A 22,273-nucleotide genomic window follows, 5' to 3' on the forward strand; every position below is an offset into this window, starting at 1 on the left:
AACAAAACATTTCCAAAGCCTATGGATTCGCACACATACTTCTGGTCCTTCCGGCAGACAGGCACTTGCTCTTGATGCAGACGGCAGACGGTATTTTACTACTTTCCTGCTGGTGTCATTATGTAATTTACTTTTTAATCTGATGTGAGGAAATCGGTGCTTCTGGAGTGCATGTGGCTCCCACTAGTACGGGATATTACCACTTTACCGGGCGGCTGTTTAGTGTTTCTGCGTCACTCTGTTGTTTCAGTAGTTTCAACTGGACATTCACATTTTCTTGCTGAAGTCCTGTGAGCCCGTTAAGCTTTAAGCAGACCCAGAGCAGTTAGATGAGAATGGGAATAATCTCTTACATCGCAAATTGACTTCCTTCTTTGTAGCCCTAGACACTGTTTCCAGCTGCTTTCAGTCTTTTAAATCCTTGAAAGCTTTCCTAATCCTCATGTAGGCAGCCTTTATGTGCTCTACCTCCCTCCCCTTCCTCCTGATTGGCGAGGCTATTTCACGGCCTAATTCAGCCAACTACTACATCCCTGGGCTGCGGTTTGAAATAAGAGCCAGGCGGACAGTTGCCTCCCCGCTCCCGACTTTTAATAGGCTGGGGAAGGAAGGTTGGGAAACTTGACATTGTCTTAAGAAGAGTCCCCCCAGCAAAGGATAAAAAGGGAGGCGGGGGGGTGGGAGGGTGGGAAATAATAATAGAGGGAGAGGAGGGCGGGGGGAAACTTGCTTAGGGTGGGAAACTTGATGGATTTCTGCCCTGTCGACAGCAGAGCGGTGTGAGCAGCCCCTTGCCGGCTGGATGGATGATGGGAATCTCACCATGAGGCAGGTAAGGAGCCGCTGTCCATCAGGGCCTCCCGGGTGAGGTGAGCCTGGGACGGGCTGTCGGGGCTCACCTGGCCCAGCCGGCCCCAGGTAGTACCGGTATCAACCTCTGCAGAGCTCCAGCTGCTCTTTTTTCCCCCTTTCTTCTTTCTTAGCCTTGTCAAAAGTAAGTTTCCGAGGTGGAAAAAAAAAAATTAACCGATTTGAGGGTTTTTGCTTAATCCTCCCGGTAGGCAGTGATGCCATGCAGGTCATTGTGCATTTCAGGTTTGCACGGGCATGAAAAGCGGTTTGCGAGGGATGTAAATCAATTCCAGTTTGCCATGGTTTAAAGGCATTGTGTAGGCTGTCTCGCAGCCCTGTTTGTGACATGCAAAAGGAAAGAACTTGCTGTGTTATAAGGCTAAATATGCCAATAATTCAGCCCAGGGATAATTTATTAAACAGCTCTGCATGAGTTTCTTGCCTGCCAGTGCTTTAATCTTGTGATTGTTTTAAAATGTAGTAGTTTCAAGCTGCCTTACAGCTTCACAAAAGTACTTCAAGATGGGTTTTCTAGGGATTTTTTTCCCCAAGATTATTCAAATGAGATTTTTTTTTAAAACTTCTATTCACCTGAGGAGACAAAAGGGGCTTTTATTCTCATTCTTGCAGTTAAAAGGCACAGTGGCAAAATGTTTTTGATTCTTGCTGTTCATAGCTTTGCAACAGCAATGTGCGGTTAGAAGAGCCTTGTGGGAGCAAGGAAAACTGGCTGGGTTGTATCTTAAGACTGAATCAGAGATCTGTCCCAGTCTAAAAAGCCTTGCCAGTCCACTTCTGAAACTTGCACTTAATATGTTATTTTCTAGGTAGGCAATGGGTAAATATGAGGAAATGAAAGAAGTTTTCTAGGTTCTTTTCTGTGTGGGTGTTATTTATTTGGCTCTCAGTGGGACTTTTATAGTACGTGTCCAGGGAACGCATGTGTGAGGATGTTGCACCTGTAGTGCAAATGGAGCATTTGTTTTCCACTCACTTTCTGAAACCATGGTGGGAAATCTCAGCTTCCTGAGATTTCCTACTAGTTTTCTGTAAATTACAGGAGGTGGAGAAGAGCAAAGAAAGAGAGAATACAGGTGATGGGAGGAATAAAGGTATTTATTTCTCTCACTAGCCCCCAAAAAATACTTTTATAGCTCTTAAAGAGAGAGGGGAATTCTTGTCCTTGCGAAGCAAAATGAAGGGCTTTTTTTATATAGTGCATAGCTCAAGTTGGTCAGTTGGATGCACGTAGTCATCAGAAATCATTATCACCGCAAGAGGGTACTTTGGCACAGGGGGTTGCCAGCGAGGAATGAGAAAGCAGCAGAAATGTTACAGGATGGCAATAATAAGAAGTAAAACGCTCTGTGAAACATTCACTTCACTCTCCTGAAGTATTTCTACCTGAAGAATAAGGCTTCATGGGTAATGAAGATTCATAGATGGTGGGTGAGAACAGCAAAGCAGAGAAGTCAGAACGGGGGAGGGGGGGAATGTTAGTGCTCACCCGACACACGAACCCTCCCTCCCCCCCAAAACGGGAGGAGGGGGAAGGCGGCAGACATTCCAGCCTAAAAAGAGGTACAGGCACAGGCGGGCTCATTCTTGCGGGGCCGGCCCGTCCCCGCCGGTGCCTGTCTCCCCGTCTTTCCCCCGCGGGAGCGCAGCGAGCGGTACGCGCCTTCCCGCGGCGGGTACGCGCCGCCCCGCCCGGCCGCGGTGCCTTCTCCCGGGGCGGGGCGGGGGGGCGGGGGTGGAATGGGGAGCGCCAGCTGAAACGCTGCCAGAGTTTGTTTAAACACCTGCCCGTGAGCGCGGTTTCTCTGTGCCGTGCCAAGCGAGCAATTTAGAAGCGTTTCTCCGGGTTTGTGTTGGTTTGTTGGGCACAAATATTTTCCTGTTTGGCAGTGAAAGTCCGCGGGCGCTGCTAGGGCCTGAGGGAGAAAATCCAGGGAGGTGGCAGACAAGGGTGGGGGGGGGGGGGGCGGTGCAGAGCCACTGGGCACATGGGCCCCCCGCAGCAGACTGTGGGTTCTAGTGGGAACTGAAGATTGTGATGAGCTATGAACTAACCGTACAAAATGTTCAGGAAATCCATTATAGTGGACACTTAGGAGCAGGAAAGTCACGTGCAGCTGGAGCCCTTCCTCCTGCTTCTGGGTTGAAGTTGTTACGGAAAAGAGGAATATACAGAAGGTGACTTTTCTGATGGCCCGTTTACTGCCCTCCTATTCAGAGCAACAAAACTTTTTTTCACCTCATCTTCTGCCTTCCAGCCCTCTCTCGCTACCTGTCCTGTTGCTTTCCCTGCCCTCCCCTGGTGCTCCCTTCCTCAGCCTTACACCAGACAGCTATAAGGCAGTGAGGGGGTGAGTTAACTCCTTCCTCTTATCAGGCTCTGGGAGCGAGTGCTCACACTTTGAGAGGCTCTTGGCAGGAGCTATAGCTTAATTTGGGGTTGCAGAGTTAACCATCAAGCAGGCAGTGTGTTGCCTATGTTGCAATGAAACCGTGTATTTTGCTGATGACTGATCTGGCCTAAAGGCAGCCCACAGGTACTGAACAATAGCACATAGTAAGACAAATGCACTAATTTTCCCAATGGAAGTGCAGGAGTTACTGTAGAAATGTAATATTCAGCCTGTTGAGTTGATAAGATTCAACCTACTTTACCACTGTGCCAGGCCAATAGTCTCTGGCAGATAATCAGGGGTTGGTGTAAATGTTGTGTTGAGATTTGTAAATGAGACGGTATAAAGAAGCAGTCATTTTTAGGTGATAATTGAAAACCTGAAAACCTCAGCAAGAAGTGTCTACTTGCTGTCTGCTAGAATGATCTCGCATACAATCTCCAGTAACCAAAATGGGAAATTTTCCATCCTATTGATGTGCATACGACATCTGGGAAAGTATACTGGTCACCGTGTACCTGTAAAAGTTTAAGCATCCACAGGAAATATACCCATTTGGGTGTGCTAGTGTGCTATAAGACTAGTGTTACGAAGTAGAAGTGCAGTTTTTTAAAGGTATCTAACATGATTGCAAGACAAAAAAAAAACTAACCTGACAAGAAAAAATCCTTTGCAAGTAACACATTTTCTGCTTTGCAGAGTACTAGATTCAGTTTATTACTTAAAAAGAAACTCCTAAGTAAGGAAACTTGCAAGCGATGGAAACTCCTGAGAAGATGCTCAGCTTTCATGTGGTAGAAGGGTGGTTTCATGTGGCTGGACACAGTTACATGGCTGGATTTCCTGAGTTTGCTGCAGAACTGGAGAGGGCACTGTGGGCTCTGTTTTAAGTTCCCTAAGCCTACTTCACAGAAAATCAAGTGTTTGATGAATTTTAATACTTCATTTTCACTCACTTTCACCCACAACATATCCCTGAAGTGTAGCTCGTGGGAGTGTAGTTGACAACAAATGCAACTCCTTAATTTAGCCTCTTCCTATTGAAGTCCCATTGACTTTGATCCAGGCAGACTTGAGCCCTTCATCACATGAAGAGGTTCAACAAAACAACTGTTAACTGACAGGCCACCTAAAAATGAAAAGTTTTGTTTCTAAGGCACATAAAGCCATTACAATTACATATCATGACTGCAGTCATGTAGCTTTTAGCGTGCGTATAATTCACCAAGTGAATAAATGCTGCACATAATTTCGGTGCAAAGCACATGCAAAATTCAAAATCATCCCCTTTCCTTACAGCTGTTTAAGTTCTTAGCATGTGTTTCTTATTTCCTATTTTCTTTTGCATACCTTTTAAAATTCTTAATGTGTTCCTCGGTAGGAAAGCTGTATGCTTATCCTGGAGTGCTGTAATCCTTAGCCTTACTTTAGGAAATTATCTTTTAAAGTTCATCCTGGGACATTTTGTTGTTTGTTTGGTCTGTAAGGGAAGAATGAGCATCTTGGAGAATGCTGCTTTTTTGTGTGTGCCACGCAGAATAAAGAAAACAAGTGTACAGAGTCCGCAGGCTGGGAGTGTATCAGTTAATTAGCGGCTGGACATTGCTCGGTAGGAAGCCTGGCGAGGTTTTTTGTGCGTGTGTGTATGTGTGTTGTCTGCTCCCTTTGATCACTTGTGTGGTAAATAGACATGCAGGGTAGCTATAGCAACATGTGCTGTAGGTTGGTGGGAACAGAGGGGACTGGATCCCTGGACAAAGGGTAGTTTGTTAGAGTGGTTGGTTCTGATTAGAAAAAGGTGGCACCAATCAGGGCATTTAAAAACATCAGTTTTGCAAAACGCAAATGGATGTTATTGGTTTCAAAGTGACGGTTGTTTCTGTAGCTCTGAAAGAGCAGATCATACGGAAGATTGGGAAGGAAGGGGGAGGGATAATAAAAAGCAGAAGCAAAACCCTGTAACACTTTTGAATGTAAAAATGTTCATGCTGGATGTGCTTTTTCTGGCGTTGTGACACCACCTATGCATTTTGCAAGAAAGTATTTGTAGGAACCAAATTACCACAGATTATGTTACAGATAGTAGTGTTTTTAAAATATGGCTTTAGAGATGCAATGATGATAACCTGACGTTATGTAGTACATCTGATCCATTACCTTTCTCCAATTTCTAAAAGTCCGATGTACAATTTGCGATCAAAAGGTACTGTACCTATTTCAGCAGCCTACCTGTAGAGGTCAGACTTGAAGTTCTCAAAATCTTCACTTGATGATAGAATTTCAACCTAAAGCTAAAGCTATAAAAATACAAACCCAGGCACAGCCACTTCCCTCATTAACTTTATGTGGAATACTCTTAAAATAATGTTGGTTTGTCAGTGTCGGGTTATTAAGTAACACAGCATTCTGCATTGATGGCAGCCTGAAATACATCAAAATTCAGCCTCGTCTCACGTCTTGATCAGAGCCCAGCCTAAAGCTTTTATTAGCTCCTGAATTATTTAGATGTGTATCTCCCTCTCTCTGATCCCCACCAGGCCTCGTACCTTTGATGAGATCTGTCTCCGGCTCTCTCCCTCCCGCCTGCCCAGCACTCTGCTGCGCTGGCTGCCGCCTTCCCACTGCTGCCCAGTCCCAGGGCTTCCCCGCTGGGGAGGGACGGGGAGGCAAGCGGCGGCACGGAGGGCTTCAACAGCTTCTGAGCTCTGCAAAAAGTTCTCAGACCTCAGAGTCCCTCCGCAGAGTAGCACCAGAGGTAAGGGGTCTGCTGGAGCCTGGGGTCGAGGAAAATGAACTGCTGGGAACGAGGAGCCTGTGGCAGTAAATGTTCAGGGAATATGCTGAAGCTCAGTAAATGCTTCAGCGTTTGGAGAAACAGTTTGATTTGGCTGTGGGTGAAGACTGAGCTGAGACAAAGAAGTAGACCTGTATTCACATACAACCATGTGAATAGCCTTTTGAATGTGCGCTGGAGTTCGTTTGAACTGAATTTCAGACTTCTTAGGGTACTCCATTCTTTAGCCTGTTCTTGGATTCAAGTCTTTTATTACAGTCATGCAGCTTAGAGCTTGTAATGCTTTAGCAAGCTGTAAGGAATTACTGAATATCCCTGAGATCCCTGGCTTGCAGTGCAGAATCCACCCTGTCTGAAAGCTGGGAAAGGCGCTAAAGGGTAGGAAGCTGATTTTGATCTCTTTTCTAAACAATAAAAATAGCTCTTAATTCTTTAAAATTCTTTCCTATTTGCTGTCATGTCATGGTTGTTTATCATTATTATTTATGTCTTCCCAGAGGGGTGTGGGAGGACAAAAAAGCTGGCAAATAGGCCATGTTTGTTTGGCCCTGAAGTACGATAAAACTTTTTGGATTGCATAAGTGTTGAGATAGCTGGGTGCAAGAACAATTTTAAGATAGTAAAACAAACAGAAGAGAGTCCAGGCTTTTCCTCCTGGCTTAGCGGGACAGTAAATGAGGAGATCCACGGGGCTGATAGGATTTTGCATTGTAGTGTGATAGACTGTAATGAAAATATTTATGGAGGGATATTTCATGGCCCCAGAAAGGAGCTGGTGATACGCTACGACAGTTGCTCCACATTTTGGGCAGGGAGGCCGACATATTTCTCATGCCTCTGGCGGTGCCGACAGCATCCCTGTCACGCTGCACCCTGGCCGCCTTGGGCTGCCTGTGCACCTGCGGGCCTGTGGCATTGCCTACCGCCTCCCTTCGGCACCCCTGCGTCCCAAGCAGGTGCCCATGACTAATGGCATTAATCTGGCTCTTCGGGTCTGCAGGTATTTAATTACTGAACAGCTGCAGCGGGAGCTCAGAGAGACCACCCCCCCACCATCAGAGCGGTAGGCTGGACTCATTTGTGATACCCACAAGCCAACGCACTACTTAGACTGAGGTGAAGAGAGAGCTTGCTCAGATGAGACCCCTCAGACCACCTCTGGGATCTCCCTTTCTGTTTTGTTTTTTTTTTTTTAATTAGAACTTTTATTCTGAGCATTAGCTGAGACTGGTGCTTTCTTCTGAAAAATACCGAGAAATCAGTATTTTATGGCAAAATGGTTCTCAAAAAAAGTCTCTTATTTTTTTCAGTAGTTGTCCCATATGGAAATATGATCCTTCTTTTTATTTGGTGTTGTTTTGTTTGTTTGTTTTGTGTATTGTTTTTTTTTCCTTCCTGAGAGGTAATTGGCAATATAAAAAAAAGAAGAAAACAAAAAGAAAAGAGGAACTCTACACATTTACACATATATACATAGAGTTATTTAGAATTGTATATATGTAATAGAATAGATATTTAGAATTGGAGTTTCTAAATTGAGCCACTCTGTCATAAGAACAGCCAGCATCCCAGTTTTGAGGTACTCTTCGTCACCAAACAACCTTCAAAAGTGTTGGAAGGGGTTTTATCATTGGAACATATTGGGTTTTCCCACGTCAGATTGCCCCCTCCCCCCATTGCAAAATCTAGGTATTCTACAGGAAGACGTAAACTCTATGGACAACTTCTGCTTTGTGGACCACCAAGGTCTGCCTCTGTCTCCTGCCTCAGCTTTTTTCTTCCTTCCTGACCAGCCCCATCTCCCTGGGTAGCTGGGGCCTCAGGCTCTCAGCTGCGTCTCTGGTCTCACCTCAGCTCTGGAGGCAGGGATACAGACATATCACTCTCACCTCTCGTGTTTCTGTTCTTGAGGGAGTCATGAGGGGCTGTAGGTGGAAACCTACACAACTCTCTTTATAGTCTCACTGAAAAATACACATGCTGTAAATCTGACGTGAAGAGGAACAAGAAAAGTAGGGGAAGGGAAGGCTGCCCTGAGCAAGGAAAAGGACTGTTCCTTTCAGAGCACCGCACGCAGATAAAGCTTTTGGGCAGGGACGCGTGATGGCCAAGCACGAAGCAGATTTGTTCACGTGATGCTCAGGAGAGTGTATATGCCTGGGTTCTGCCTTGTGTTAAGTTGCATCAAAATTAGTGCACACTTTGCTTGCTGACTGATGTTATCTATGCGGACCTTGTTTATGACAAATATGCAACTTCCGAAGCTTAGATTTTGACCTGTGTTCAAAGTTATGCTACTCTACCAGCCTTAGTTACACCTATTGAAACAAGTGACTGTAAAGAGTTAATGACTTCATTTCTAACTGGATAACCTCAGAAGTATAGTTTAGGCAGAGATTTCAAACTGGGAGTTAAGCAGTTCAAAAGTGCACTATATTGTTTTGGTCTAATTAACACAACATGGTGATAAGACATTAAAGCAGAGTGACAACACTATACATTGATAAGAGGGGACATTAATGCCTGCAGACACAGTCTACATTGTAAAAATCTGAAAAAAAAGGCTTATTATGTTAGATAGGTCAATGTGATTTGACCTAGTTTTGCTTTGCTGCTTGAAAATTATGTCAGTATTCATTATATCATCTCCTTGGATGAGCAATTCAACATCCTTTTTGCATTGCAGTGTTGTCCTAATATTTTATATATATTTACTTACTCTCTAAAAGGATCCTTCAGGCTAATTCTAGAGATCAGGGAAAAACTGATACAAAACAAAACCTCCTGAGACTGGCTTCCATTTTACATGTCCTCTGTGCAACAAAAAGGAGTGAATTTAGTCACAGCAAAATTATAGCTACAAATTCTGAAAAGCATCTTATTCCTTTTGCATGTAAAGCTCATTAAAGTTAATAAATAAAGAATGACTATGCTAACTCATACAGCCACGTACACCTTTCCTGTGAAGGTTTTTCATCGCTAGAAAATAGCATTTTTAGCTTTACCTGGATGCTTATGTAAAATAGAGTGGATAAAAGGAATCACACCATATACTTTCCTTGTGAAATGTAAGGTCTCATATGAAGTCATCAGTATTTCTCTTGGAAAAAGTGAGGTGGTTTTTTTAGTCTTCAACAAAATTGCAAGGACTTTCCTTCATGCATATGTTTACTCTTTTTTTTTTTTCTCCTACCATCTGGACTTGTAAGGCAAGACATTTTGTTTGCCAGGACTCAAATTGTGGTACGTCAGGGAACAACCAGAGGATTAAATGCTACTGTTCTTTGTTCCAATGGAAAAATAATCTGTTGCTGTTATAGCCAATTACAGTATTTTGGTAAGTGCTAGCAAAGGAAAGCTCTGTCTTTTCCTTAGCTTTACTTATCTGCCCACAGCTATGCCCCTTACTGGTGTGTAACCAATGTAGGATATTGCAAGGTTGCACCTTTTGCTTCTTAGCCTTGCTTGATCCAAAATGGGCAGCTCTGAAGCCTGATTTTGCTTCTGCTGAAGTCAGTGGGATTGGGCAGGTGGGATGGAATCCTCCTTCAAAATACTGTGTTATAGTAGTTATTCGAGAAGTATGTCTGTGAGTAAATTCACACCCTTGTGACAAATGCTGAACAGATCAGATGATAGTGTGGAAGCAAAACCAGGCTTTCTTTCCCTTTTTTTTCTTTTTACAATTTTAATTTTCATTCATATTTTCTTGAATAATAAAAAAAACGTTTTTGAATTTCAGCATGAGCTTGTTCCTTGCAGTGTTGAAATATTTTAATGAGGTAAGAGCTGTACAGGTTCCTCACCATTTCTTCACAAATACATCTAATCTTCAAAAGGCCCCACTAACGCAGATTTTTCAGCTCAAGTAAAATTTAAAATTGTAATAGCTATACTTCAGATGCAAATGCTCTTACATCCCTTGTTAACCAGCTTAATTGGAACAAAAGCCTGATACAAATGAGTGTTCAGAGGTGCCTCTTCTGTGCTATAACATTTGCTCTTGATCCCTAATTAAGCATTGTTACTGAAGGTTAAAAATCCTCCCATAATATAACTCTCCTTGAATGTCTTGACTGCAAAAGGCACTGTCATGAGAGAAGTCTGGTATTACCTCCCATGCTCCTCCTCCCTTTAAAGAGAATTAGAGTGTAAACTGCTTCTGAAAGATTAGCAATGACTGGAAATAAATATCACATATCCCCAGAGTAGTAGAAGCCCCATGCCTGAGGGAGAAGATGATTGTGGACTGACAACACTATTCGTACAGCTAGCAAGACTGTGCATGGATAGGGATTCACAGAAAGTTCTGATTGGGCTCTGGAGATTATCTGGTCCAACCTTCTTTTCAACACAGATCGCTATAGCAACTTATTCAAACACTCTTGAACATTTCCAGCCCATGAGAGTCCACCACTTCCCTGGGCAGCCTCTTTCAATCTCCAGCTGCTCTCACGGGGAAGAATTTTTTTTTCTGTATTCAGACAGAATTTACCTCAAAGTAGCTCATGCCCACTGCCTCTTGTCCTGTCAGCGGGCATCCTTGTGAAGAGAGTAGCTCTGTTTCCTCTATAACTAACTTTTTAGATATCCAAGAAGTGTAATTATATCTCCCTTGAGCCTTCTCTTCTCCAGTCACAGTATTCCAGGTGTGGCCTAATAAGTGCCAAGTTGACTTAAATAGCCATATTCCTTGATTTACTGACTGTACTCTTGCTGGTGCAGCCCAGGAGACTGCTGGCCACCTTCCCTGCCAGGGCACACCACTGGCTCCCGTTCAGCTTGCTGCCTGCTGCCACCCCCAGGTCCCTTTCAGGAGAGCTGCTCCTCAGCCCATCAATCGCCAGCTTGTGCTGCTGCTTGGGATTACTTCTTTCCAGGTGCAGGACATTACATTTATCTTTGTTAAAGCTCATATTATAGCTGCATTGAGAAAGTTACTTTACAGCCTCCAAGAGAGGCTTCGTGGCCAACACAACAAAACAAAACCCAACCAAACTTTTCCCCGTTTAGCTTGATCTTATTGAATGATTGCCTACAAAAGGCTTTAGTTGTTTCTCAAGGATCATCTGTCTTTCTGGACCAGAAATCCATGATCTAATGATCATGGATTTTGTCTAATTTGTCTATTTCCATTATTTTTTCTATTGTCTGTTTCTATGAATTTATACCTGCAAATATTGTAGAGGAGTTAGCTTTAGGAAGACAGATTTTGTTGTTGTGGTCTAGAAAATCTGGAAACTGTTAACAGAGAAAACAGGCTTGTGGAGAAATGTGCTTTATTTCCCAGTTTGTCTTGAGCTGATGAGGTAGGTATGCCCCAAGAGAGACTAATAACCAATGATGCTAATTTTTTCCCTAAGGTTCCCTTGAGTTTTCAGAGTAATTCCAGTACATTCTCCTAGTCCAGTGATTTTTTTACCTCTTTGAATCGAGCCTTGCTGCCGTCCACCCTGACCTTGCTCTAGGGTTTCTATTACTGCCTCCTCACTTCCCTGTCCCCAGGTTTTTTGCCTCTCTTTAACTTCCTGCTCCTTCCTCAGACATCTGGACAACACTAGAGCTCAGGGAACTGTAGGGTAAACCCATAGGGAAGAGAGGGCTCTTGAAGAAAGAGGGGAAATACCATCTCAATACCATCTCAATCCCTCTTCTTTTTGAACGTGCTTTTAACTTCATCAGGGAGGTAGTCTTTGCCAACCTAGGACTCCTGTCCCTATCAGTGTGCAGCTGGAAGTTTGAGCATGACAAAGAAGAAGAAAACTGGTAGCACTTTTTAAATCTTCTCTTCCTTCTATCATTGAACTGGAATTGGGAATTTTCCTTGACAATTCTAAGGTTGAAAATATTTTTTAGTCTTTCTGAACATCTTTTGGCTGATGTTTATGCCATTGGTTGATGCTATGCCATGGGATGACTAAATGGGTTTACCTTCTTGAGGTACTTGAGGAGAGGTAAAGGAAGCGGAAGAGAAAGCAAAAGAAAGGGTCAGCTCTGGCTGTTTGTGTGCTATTCCTACATAACAACAGGGGAAGCAGCTCTCTGTATTTTTCTTGACAGCAGTACATTTTTAAAATATCAGGGTGCATTCCTGAGACTAGACTAGGTTACTCAGAAAATAAAGTACAGAAGAGAGGGACAAAGAGAGGCCCAGAGGGAAAACAACTATGTGGGAGAGGAGACCAGGAGGAGCCTGCAGAGAAGGAAAATATTATCAGACTCTCTTCTTAAAATTACATTAGGAAAGCAGAGGAAGCAGCCTTTATACAGCAATTGTGAATGAAGCTTGTTTGAAAGCCTCGAGGATGAAAATAGGACTTTTCAGTGCTACAGAATCAGAAGTTGCCTTGGTAAGCACAGATGCAAGGAAGAGGAATAGTTCATAAACTTCAAGAGCTTGGAGGCAAAGAGAAGGAAGGCAGCAGACAGAAAGGTAAGGGGAGGATAAAGAAGACCTCTAAAGGCATGCAAAGGGGGTTAAACATTCAGAACAGCCATTTTAACTTCCCATTCTTTCTCAGTTAAACTGTCTGACCTACATCTTCTTGAAAGAACCATTCCTGATGGTACCCATCCTTTACAGGCCCCTTTGCGTTGCAGTATAAAGGTGTAATGGAATGAACAATGGAGTTTTGTTTTATAAATCCTCTAGAAAACTATTTTCCTAGCAAGCTTTTCTTTCTAGTAGGTATTAAAAAGACACTGCAATATTCTGGGGTTTTGGGTTTTTAACATCTCAAAAACCAACTAAAATACAAGGCTTAGTTTTCTGATCAAACTGCAAGGCTTTTGGCTTTTTCAATCTTGAGGTCATTACGTAGTGTGTGTGAACAAATGTTTTCTACTAGGCGCTGAAAACTTGCACATGAAGGCTGGAGGTATACATAATCCGTTAAAAAGTCAAATGTACCAATAACTTTATGCATCTTTATTTCTAAAATTTGTAAGCCAGTCTTATGGGACAACATTGATGTAAAAAATTCTGGGAATTTCTTTTACCATAAGGCGCTGTTAAAAAAGGGCTTCATTCCAATTAAAACACCCTTACTCCTAATGATCTTGTGGGTCTTCCACTGTGTGAACAAAGACTCACCCTGCAGAAGTGACAATCTGGCTTTTAGCAGACAGAAAAACAAACCCATCTTGCTTTATTTTGCAAAATTCTTACTCCCCAAAACTAAAGTTTTCCCACACAATTTCATTACTACAGTTATATGGGAAAAGCTAGTTTTTATGATAAAGTCATTTGATGTTGTGATATGTCATCTCAGTAAAAAGTACTATGAAAGGTGTGACACCAGTTAGAAGCTTGTATGATATGGACAGATATTGTACAATGCTGTACTTCAGGCCAGGCATAAGTCCAGCCATTAGAGTTGAAAGGTGACCGACTTAATTAATTTTCCCAGCTTTGGACTGTTTCATTTGAAAGTGCTGTGCAAAGACTTATCCATTAGAGATTTAAAAAATACATGTTAATGTGCTTTGCTGTGCAGATATAGACTAAGCAGTATTAGGGTGCCATATGCACTGTAGCAAATCAAGCAAGCTTGGGGATTTAGTAATATTTACAATAGACATTTGTTTACTTACTCTGTTCTCTTTCTTGTGTAGGGTGAAAAGGTTACCCATGTCTTCAGGTGATAATGGACAAATTATTTAATTAGTAGGGGTGGTTTTGCTCCGAATCAAAAGGTCAAGAATCTTTGCTTAGTGTGTGGGAAAGAATGATATTCAGAGTGATTAACACCCAGAGGAAATTTCTCAGAGTTTATTTTGGCTGGTTTGTAGTTGACCACTCCCTTGGCTAATGGCATGCCCAGCTCCACGTCAATCACCATTTGCAGAGTTTAACTCTGAATAGCAGTTATTGGTCACATATGTTGGCCTTTCAACTCTCTTTTCAGAAACAGGATGCAAAATAGCACGTGGATAAGCCGTAGCATTTGTGGGTTTTGTTTCTATTTTGTTGTTGTTGTTGAAAGACTCCGATTTTTAAAAAATGAAAAACAAGAAGGCTCTTGATGGAAGTCTGTTTGTATGAGGTAAGAGATTCTCCATGCCACACTACTTCATTTTGCAGGCAGGAGGAGTTTGAGAGAGAGGGATTAGGAGAATGGGAATGACTGAACAAGTTCCCACGGCTGTTGCCACTTGTGCCCTAGGCTGACAGGCAGTGCTCTAATGATATTAAGGATTGTATATGGATAAAAATGATGACCTGATATCATACCGTTGGTTGTTGTTGATGATACGCACTGCTGGCTAGGCTTGTTTCTGTAGAGAGTTGGAGGAGAGGATACTCTTTGTGTCCGAAGAGTGTTAGCTGATGTGTGGTCCAGGGCATCTATGATATTCTGGTGTACTGCTGCTCAAGGAGTTGCAAGTACAGCAAATCCACACCAGCTAGCTGAAACAAACTGTTAATCAGGAGGGGGAGCTGAACAATGACATACTGGAGAGCCTTGTCATGCCTTGGTCTTGTCTGGAAATGGAGATTATAATAATGACTTTGAACGATGTTTTGAAGTTTACTTACAGTTTTACTTACAAAAAGTGGTAAGAACTGGTGATATTGATGATTTAAGAAGGCATAGGAGACAGCTTCTTACCGTAGGGTTGAAATGTATACTGTGTCTTTGTGTAATATGCTTCTCTTAAAATGGTATCCTCTTCCCCAGCAACATCCAATCTTTCTTCTCTCCCCAAATCCTTAAAAAAAAACCACCCCAAAAAAACTCCTTCCAAACCAATCAACCCACTAAAACTGCTTCATTTTCAGATGACAGAACCCCAAAATAAGGCTACTGTTGTGCTCTGAGGTGTATCTGGACTGAGCAATTGTTTTGTTCATCTTGACTGTATTAAAGCACTAAGTATGTTATTCTACATACTATATGTAAAACAAAACTATTTTGTATTTAATGGCAAAATTAATTGAAATAATTTTTGATTTATTTCTTCATTCATGTTGACATACTCCTGTAAAATTTGTATATTTTGATGAAACTGAACTTCTCAACAGGGAGTTGTTCTATCAAAAAAAAGTTTGATCTGTTCCTGTGATCTGAATGAGACTGAAATATTCATTGGAATTAAAACATCTGATGAAACAGGAGATGAAGAATTCACATGAATAAAAAAAAAAACCAACATTATTTCATTGTGAAATTTTGTGTCAGACCAGACAATATAAAAGACTTTATGAAATGTAAAATATGAAATATTTTATTTTTTTTAAAAATTAAGAATGTTTGTATTTAACTGTTGATAAACAAGTCTCCAGTAGTTAGAAGGACTTAATCTGATTAAGTCTCCTGACCCCAGTAATAATTGGTCTTTTTTATTATCACAGGATTACTATTATATTTTAGCTATTCTGGAAGAGAAAAAGTCATTATATGGTGGATAAACATCCTTAGCCTAGGCTATAGTGAGGATCTGGCTAGCTACCTTAAGGTAAACATTGCAGGTACCTTGTTTCTTCATGAGCTTTTATAACAAGATAACTAACGTGTTTAGTTTTTGAATTCTTTCTCCCTTACCACATCTCTATCCAGACAGACATGCACATAGTTTTGTAAGAAGTGAAGGAAAAAAGCTTGAAAGGTTACATGAGGCATCAACAGCGGGCTATGTTCAGATATCATTCAGTGATAGTCTTGAAGCAGAAACTGATGCAAAATTTAGTAGTGATACGTAGATAGGAACAAGGGACCAATTCCAATCTTGAATATAGTTGCTTAAATATAATTCCAGCAATGATGTTCCAGTAGCTCAAAAGGGTACAAAGAACATCCATTCTCCAAATCCTGATTATACAAGTAATGAAAAGAGTCCTGGTATCTCATAAAATATTTGAGATGGTATAAAAGATCAAAAGCCGTAAAAGCCTCTAGAAAGACTCAGAATGAGGGAGATAAATTGCTAGTGTCATTGCACTAGCAGGAAATTCTTTTGGGGGGAAATTGCAAATAATGCTAGGAAGTGGACTATGCTCACACTAAGGAGGACTACTCCACAAAATATACTCTAAATCTGCAAATCTGACTGGGGGAATTTCTGTCCAGACTCTAGATCCATTATCGTTTTAACTTTGAGCATGTAAGATGTGTTGACGACATTTTCCAAATATTCAGAGCATTTAGTTTCAGTGGATAAAATAATTCACAGATATTTTAGTATGCCAAAATTTGGCTGTGGTTTAAAGCATCGCATTAAAGGTTTGCTACATGGTTGTATTTTTAATATTTTGCAGGTTTCTCTTTATTTTTTAAATGTGAGTATGCTGAGACAGGAAGCCTGTACTGGGTCAGTTTGTGTCTCTGTTAAAATTTCATGTCTCCATCTGTCCATGCTGCAACTGAGGAGTTACTTATTCATCTTGTGGTGGTGGTGACCCCCAGCTCTCCCAAGCTAATGACATAGGCGTAGGTATGAAGTAGGCCCCCAGTTCTACTTTCATGTCAGCCACTATACATCCCCATGTCACCTCAGGGAGAGGACACAGATTAAATCAGTTTATGCTGCTAGTTCTCTAGTGCCTGTCTATACTTCCCTCCAAGTGCCCAGAAGGTTGGGGAAGCCTTCCTGCAATTGACTGGAAAGCATCGTGGAGGGGTTTCAGATTGCAGCTGGAGGAACCACAGGAATTGCCTCAACAAATCTTAGTAACAGACATGGGAACTTCAGTCTGAAAACTGGTGTGAAAGAACAACAGAGTGAAAATTGTAAATACCTGCGTGAACACAATTTTATCTACCTTATTAACTGAATTTTAGATGCTTAGGTCTAAATCTGTGGCTTATTACTTATAACAAGGAAAGGAGGAGATATATAAAAGAGGACCAGCAGAATCAGGCCTTTCTCAGCAAAACCTTGCGTAACTAATCTTTATTAACTGTGCCATCTATCTTCACACTATATATGGTTTGACATACAGAGCTGCAGCCTCCTGGTCTTATGTGGGATGTTTGCTTTAACTTAAGGAAGAAAAGTGGTGGGAAGGTTTTAAATAGATTGTGGTGAAGGATATTTTTTTTTTTAAACATAGGTTTGATCTAGGCAGAACAATACAGAATAATGGAAATAGCATTGCTGCTATCTATCTGAGAAGTCAAGTTTAGTGAAGGAATGCTGTGTTAGTGTTTCAGCAAGGTCTAATATGGCATGAGGGAATAGGGTGAGGGAAAGGCATCTCCAGTAGGTTTGGGATTTTTAAGAAAACAATAAAAAATTCATGCTAGCCTTAAATCCAATAGTACTCTTAGTTTGCACTGTTCTCCCCTCATTCTTACTTAAAAAGATTGAAAAATGGAAGTGTTTGTTTTTAAGACAGAAATATTATTTATACAATGAGACAGCAAAAGTCTACGCTGCCTATAAGACATACCTTTTAAAACTGACTTCAACAGGAAATCCAGATGTATATAACTAAACATTTGCAAGAAATTCAATGACCCATTTGATATGCATGCGCGAAGGGATGCCATCCAGAGGGATCCTGACAGGCTTGAGGAGTGGACCAATGTGAACCTAATGAAGCCGGGGCGATGCCCAGTATCAGTACAGACTGGATGATGAATGGATTGAGAGCAGCCCTGAAGAGAAGGCCTTCCCATACTGGTGGATGGGAAGCTGGACATGAGCCAACAATGTGCACTTGCAACCCAAAAAGCCAACAGTATCCTGGGCTGCATCAGAGGAAGAGTCACCAGCAGGCCGAGGGAGGTGATTCTGCCCCTCTACTCTGCTCTCATGAGACCCCACCTGGAGTACTGTGTCCAGCTCTGGGGTTTCCAGCAGAGGAAAGACATGGACCTGTTGAAGTGAGTCCAGAGGAGGGCCACAAAAATGATCAGAGGGCTGGAGCACCTCTCCTATGAAGACAGGCTGAGAGAGCTGGGCTTGTTCAGCCTGGAGAAGAGAAGGCTCTGGGGAGACTTTGTAGCAGTCTTTCAATATATAAAGGGGCTTATAAGAAAGATGGAGAGACACTTGTTACCAGGGCATGTAGTGACAGACAAGGGGCAATGGTTTTAAACTGAAAGAAGGTAGGGTTACTTTGGACATAAGGAAGACATTTTTTATGATGAAGGTGATGAGACACTGGAACAGGTTGCCTAGAGAAACTGTGGATGCCCCATCATTGGAAGTGTTCAAGGCCAGGATGGATGGGGCTTAGAGCGACCTGATCTAGTGAAGTCCCTGCCCACAGCAAGGGGGTTGGACTAGATTATCTTTGAAGGTCTTTTCAACCCAAACCATTCTATGATTCTATGATTTTTTTTCTTTTTGTTTATTTAGGTCCTGTTTTAGGCAATATTATGAGATGCCCTCTTTTAATAAGCGATTCTAATCTTGTTTAAACCATGCACAATTGCATTCCAGGAAGTGTACTAATTTAACTGGAAATATTTTGGATATACTGCACTCTTGTGATGGGAATCACCTGACAATATAGTCACTGACAATGGGATATCTATGTCTTAGCCCATTTGCTGCAGGCTTCTTTTCTAGTCCATGGATATAGGTACTTGCAGAACAGGATTCTTTTTTTTGCACTAAAGACATGTAAAACTGATCAGATAAATTGCTTCCTTGAAAAGCCTGTTGAGTATAAAAGGATCCCAGGATCAGTAGGATCTCGTGATCTGTAGGCTTCTATATTACGGACACGTCTACTTCGTCAGATGAACTGAAATTTAGTAACATTTAGAGTGGGCTTTGTTTTCCCTGACATCTGTTATATCCCATTCGAAGACTGCTGTATAAGACATGCAGAAAAATCTTGCTTTATGTTGTCTTTCTGAACTAAAGTCAGGTGAGATGAATTTCAGCCTCTATAGAGCGTGTGACCAACTAAGGTTAGCAGAGTGGTACTGCAGTCTCCTAGCAGCCAGGGATGATTTCTTCAGCAGAATTCATGCTACAGTTTAAGTGCTACTCTCTGATATTTAGTCACAGTGAACTGAGCGAGGGCATAAACTAACAACTTAATTTCAAAAATGTTAACTTTAGAAACATTTTTCCCATCCAGAATGTTAATATGGCTGAGAGCTGTATTACACCTTGCAGGTCTCCTAACAGGAATCTCAGCCTGTGGCAACAAGGGTTACCTACTTCATACCACACATATTTGTCTTCATAAACCAGGGCTTCAGTCATGAGTATCTCCCGTCTTTTCAGTGTCTTCCACTCCCACTCATTCCCATTCCCATTACTTCACCTTTCCCCATATGTTCTGTTTATGAAACTCCATGTTTCCCACTTCCCAAACTTGCCTGTGCCTGAATCCTCAGTCAGATTTTCCTGAGGGTCCTGAGGTTTTGGCATACTCAGTACCTGTGTCCACGTTAACAAGTCATGCTGGACCAGTTAACAGCAGATCTGTAAAGCAAAATGATTGATGCAGAGAACCCAATACCCAGACTATGCAGATTTTACTCCCAAACTGTATTCCTTCTAGTCAGGGCCTGAGGACTGCGTATTCATTAGTGGCTGAAGGTCATTCTTAAGTGCTCATCTAGAGCTCATCATCTGGATTATTTCATCTGAGAGGATGAAACTTAATATGCTCCAGCATCAGTCAGCAATGTGAACCAAAGTTTGATTAATGGAGAGGATTGAGAGATTGCTTAAAAATGTTCTCATGACCTGAACTGAAGCACTATCAGGAAGGCATACAGCAAGCACAGAGGCTTATGCTTTGCAAAAACAGAGATATCCTTGAATTAGCATATGCATTTGAACCGCTCATTCCCTTAATACTGCTTTCCAAACCAGGCTCATCCTGAGTGATGATGTTAACAATGCAGATACAGTTAATGAGCAAGTCACACTCAAACCACTCATAAGGCACAATGGTGTGACTATCCCTCAAGTGAGGAGGTTAAGTTATACATGAGTGAACTTAGTATTCTGAGCACAGTAAAAATGCTGAAGGGCAGGCTTAGTAAGAGGAAGATGGGTTTGGGTCAGGGGGAGAGAGGGGAGTACTGATGTCAAACAGTGTTACAGTGCTAATCCTTTTAACTTCCTCTCTGGGCTTTGTTGCCAGACCCCTGTTGGGACCTGATTATTCAGACTTCTCTCTGTCTTCCCAGGCATCTGTTTCGAGCAGAGCTGCCTCTTTCCATAGTTAACAGGGAGCTGAACGGCAATAAGCAGCTAGTGTTTCTTCAAGGTGGCAGACGGCTTTTTACTGTTCAAACATTGTAATTCAGCCAAAGGTACGGAATATCAACTGACCAAGCATATGAATGTGTTTAGGAAGCTATATTGCTCAGAAGTGTAAGAGTATTGTATCTGTGTTGCATTATTTCTTATCTCAACGAACCATGGAAAGATTTCTTCTATAGAAAAGCTCAGGAGTACATAAAGGCACTGTTGTTTCTTGGAGTTAGTGAAGCTATGAAACGCATGAACTTTACCCCTTGCCTCTACAAAAGGTCTGCCAATTCTATGAATTTTAAATCCATGGGAAATTTTTGTTGCCCTCGGCTGTTGAGTTTCAATGGCTAAAACTCTTTCTGAAGTTATGCTTGAATGCTGTTTTCTTTCTAGCCTCCAAAATGACGCCTTATGCTTTTCTTGCATTCATAATGCTGAGAAAAAGATGAACAAGTGTTCTCTGTTCAGACAACCGTCATATATAATCTGGTCTGTTTGGCTGTTTGAATGTAGTGATTTAATGCCAATAATTCAAAGAAGTACTAAAATGTGTTTAGCAGTTTGGTGTTTTAAAATCCGGGAATAAAAAAGCTGATGTTATGATCCATGAAGGAATAGCACATACAAACTGGGGCTAGGGCACAAGAAAACTGAAACCGTTTCCTGGGTAATGAACCATGCATGGCAAAGACTGTAAGCAATGGCTGGCAGCAAAGAGCTATCTGCAGTGGTGTAGTCATTTTATGTTCCATTAAGGTCTTGTTATTTTACTATTTAAACAAAATTATGCTGCAGGAAAATATGGAGCCTGTTGCCAACTCTGGTAAGGAGGAAAATCAAACTTCAAAGCGTTGGGCTGTCACTTAGAAGAATTACATCCATCAAATTCTGATTTTTAGGTGAGTATTTTGGAGATGGAAGAGGGGAAGCTTTGATTCAGGAAGGAAATGGTGGCACACTGAGCCCTGGAAATGTCAAGGCACACGTGGGCAGATGCAAACAGCACTTTTTTGGCTATGTGACCGCAACTTCATTTTTGCTTACTCAAGAGGATGGGCAGAACAGCCTGTATTTTCAAGAGTCACTAGTAACATATCAAATGGATCTGTTTTTAAAAGAGTACTGAGTGCTTATTCCTCTGAAAAATTGGACACAAGATGGACATATAAAAATATATATATTCTCGTATACCCTTTTGAAAATGTAAGACACAGCAGTAAGCAAGGGGAAAAAATGAAATCTGCCTTCAATTTTCATTGGTATTATAAACCAGTATCATAACCAAAACCATTCCAAGATATGTCCAGACTACATGGCTACAATGGCTCAGACAACATTGTGGTCATTTGCAGTGCATTTGCCCCAAGCAGCCCTATCCTGCTGTAGACTTGAGAGACTTAATGTGAATTTGATCTCTGGACAGTTTGCTTTCAACCACCTAAATGTGTAGGTGTGATGACTTCCACCCTCAGTGAGGCTAACACTCACTCATGTCCCTTGCTGGGTGGCTTTGCAGACTTGTTTTTCACACAGAAAAAGAGTTGAGCTCTTGTGGCAGTGCAGACACCCAATGAATCAAAGCCCAGGAAGCACACTGAAAGATTTCTCAGTTTATTTTATGTCAAATGTAATAAAATAATAGCTTTTACATAATTTTTCTAAATCCAGTTTCTGAATTGCGTGCACGTGAGAGTAGTAATAACAAGTCTCCAGCTGGCCCATGGAGCTTGTCTTGTTGTGGGCTGTGATGGAAGGAGGTGAATATCAGATCCATTCTCCCTGATGGCACTCTGCTAACCCATTCACAAACCAGTTGTCCTGGAAAAGTCAACCTGTTCCAGATGCTGTGTACCAACACACAATTCCTTTCCGCTCCCCAAGCACCTGAGAAAGGCAGACGGGGAGCTGAAGGGAGGCTTGGTAATATTGAGCACACAAAGACACCTCTTCCCACTATCTAAACTATATCTTTTTAATATGTCATTTTCTAATATAAACAAACATTTGCTTCTGAAATATGTAAGTTGAAAGCAAGACTGTGGCC

The 22,273-nt window shown here is 41.8% G+C and overlaps 1 protein-coding gene across 1 annotated transcript in view; it reads left to right on the plus strand.

Annotated features, from left to right (window-relative positions):
* The first annotated feature begins 767 nt into the window (after window positions 1-767).
* The window catches only part of MID1 (midline 1), a 176,690-nt gene continuing 155,184 nt past the window's right edge, over window positions 768-22,273 (plus strand). The window contains exon 1 of the mRNA XM_068421004.1: window positions 768-832. The gene's annotated coding sequence lies outside the window, so the exon portion shown is untranslated. The remainder of the gene's footprint in view (window positions 833-22,273) is intronic.

This window comes from Nyctibius grandis, chromosome 2 (genome assembly GCF_013368605.1).
Source record: "Nyctibius grandis isolate bNycGra1 chromosome 2, bNycGra1.pri, whole genome shotgun sequence".
Classification (NCBI taxonomy): Eukaryota; Metazoa; Chordata; class Aves; order Nyctibiiformes; family Nyctibiidae; genus Nyctibius; species Nyctibius grandis.